The following is a 2,624-nucleotide window of genomic DNA, read 5'->3' as shown; positions in this document are numbered from 1 at the left end:
AAGTTAAGTAAATTACAAATAGAATCAATCCTAAGAAATTCACATTCAGATTCATCATAATGACAATACTGAAAACTATATACAAAGAAAAATTATTGAAAATGGTCACACACTCAAAAAGACACATTACCTACAGGAGCAGAAATATGAGAATGACTATGGATTTCTTATTATAAGCCATGGAGGTCAGACAGGTGTCACAACATATTTTTCTTCAGTGTGGAAAGAGAACCGTCATTCCAGAATTCTATCTCCAACAAAAATATCCTTCCATAATGAAAGAGAAATAAAGATATTCTCAGATGAAGGAAAACTAAAATAATTCAATGCCAGCAGGCCTGCTATTTAATAAAAAATTGTTAAACAGGTACTTCATACAGAACAGAAATTATACCAGAAGAAAATACCATGAATAAACAAATAACAACAAAATGGTCAACATCTGAGTTATGTTACATTTTTATTACATTTGAGGTCTATTAAGTATATTCCATACTTGAAAACAAAGAACATAACATTGTTAGGATTTTCAACATATGTAGATGTAATGAAGAAGACACCTACATCATAAAGGGGGAATGTAAAGGAATTTATATAGTTATGTTTCCATATTCCTACTGAAGTGGTAAAATACAAATTCTTTTTTTTTTTTTTTTTTTTTTTTTTTTTACTGTGAATATATATTTTATTTAGTCACTTTTGTTTACAATTGAAACTCTGGGAATTCAAAATTAACATCCTAGCCCGTGAGCTTCTTATAGACACCAGAAAAAGTTTCAGCCTTGTGTTCCACATTGTTCTGCTGTGCTTTGTCCAAACGGACCTTTATGAGCCAGCTGCCATCTAGTTTCACACGGATTCTCTTGCCCGCAATTTCGCTTGGGAAGACCAAGTCCTCAAGGATGGCATCGTGCACAGCTGTCAGAGCACGGCTCCTAGGACGCTTTTGTTTATTTTTGTGTACAGCTTTTTTGAGTTGGCTTAGGCAGAATTCTCCTCTGAGCGATAAAGACAACAGGCTTCCCACTGAACTTTTTCTCCAATTCGCGTACTAGCCGGACTTGGATTTTCTGGAAAGATTTCAGTTGAGGAACAGGAACAAAGATAATGATAGCTTTCCGACCACCACCAACTTCAATTTCCTTCGCTGCCGTCATATTCAGCTCCCTGAGCTGAGCCTTGAGATCCGGGTTCATCTCCAGCTCCAGAAGAGCCTGGGAGATGCGGGACTCGGACTCGTCCGGCTTCTCGCCATTGGGCTTCACGATCTTGGCGCTCAAACTGAACATGGCCTTCTCCTGGGAGAACTTGCCGAGCGCCGGCTTAGGAAGAGCTAAAATACAAATTCTTAATAGACCGTTAATAGTTTAGTATGTATTTATAATCCCTAGGGCAACCACTATAAAACATTGTAAAAAGATACATTGTGAAAATTACAATAGGTAAATTAAAATGGAATAAGGCAAAAGAAGGCAGAAAAAGGGAAACATAAAAAAGTAGGGACCAACAGAAAGTAAATAATACAATGGTTTGCTAACAAACAAATAATTGCATTGTATGTAATTGCAACATCAGTAATTGCATTATATGTAAATAAATAAATTGCAACAGAGATTACTGGTGAATAAAAAGCATGACCCAACCAGATGTTGTCACCCAAAAACGCACTTCAAATATAATGATAAGGACAGATTAAAAGTAAAGGAAATCAAAAAAAGCTGTAGTAGCTATATTAATACCAGACAATATAGGCCTTAGAGAAAAGAAAATTACCAGGAATAAAAAGGAAAATTACACAATGATAAAAGGATCCATTTCAAATGTGTATTCACTTCTGATAAGTGAAATACGAAGAACGATCCTTGACCTTTTGCCTTTGTATAATCTGCCTTCCTTTGAGTATGGGCTGAAGCTGTGAATAGGATGAAATACCACTCCCATGAATATGTTATGTTCCTTGGTAAAAGGAATGTTTCAATTGTGTTGAGTTTAAAGTGGAAAGTTTTCTCTGACTGGTGGGATTAGTCAGAGAGATTTGAAGCATGAAAACGACTTTACATGCCATTGCTCTTTGGGACCCAATAGAAACCACCCGGACATCTGACTTACAGAACTATGAGGTAATAAATGGAAGTCATTTAAGGCCATTGAGGTCGTGATAATTTGTTACTCTGCAAAAAAAAAAAAAAAAAAAAAAAAAAAAAAAAAAAAACCTAATACAACCTCTAACAAGAGTTTTTACATGAAGCGAAACTAACAGAACTGAAAGGACAATATGAGATTTTAGTTGGAGACTTCAACACTCCTCACTCCTCTCCTAGTAGTAGATACAACTGGTAGAAAACCAGCAAAGACATATAAAAACAAACTTGAGATTTTTGTTTATTCATATTTAAATGTTGGAGGTTCTATCAGCTTGATCCGCTGAGAAAGAACTATGTGGTTAGGTACCTAGGAAACCAACAATGGACATGCAACATGGATGAAAATTAAACTTGTATTGTATAATCTGCTGAAACTTGAGGATTTTTTTTTTTTGACAGCAGCCATATCTTCTTCTTCTGGTTGATACAATCCATTATTAGGATATTGCTTAAATAATTACAAAACATAGTGTAATGAAA

The 2,624-nt window shown here is 35.1% G+C and overlaps 1 pseudogene; it reads right to left on the bottom strand.

The window, feature by feature from the left end:
• Positions 1–637: 637 nt before the first annotated feature.
• On the bottom strand, positions 638–1,334 carry LOC102124824 (small ribosomal subunit protein eS7-like; annotated as a pseudogene).
• Between the last annotated feature and the right edge of the window lie 1,290 nt (positions 1,335–2,624).

Source organism: Macaca fascicularis, chromosome 4 (genome assembly GCF_037993035.2).
Source record: "Macaca fascicularis isolate 582-1 chromosome 4, T2T-MFA8v1.1".
Taxonomy (NCBI): domain Eukaryota; kingdom Metazoa; phylum Chordata; class Mammalia; order Primates; family Cercopithecidae; genus Macaca; species Macaca fascicularis.
The sequence above is the reverse complement of the archived record's forward strand: the minus strand, read 5'-3'. Positions and strand labels throughout refer to the sequence as shown.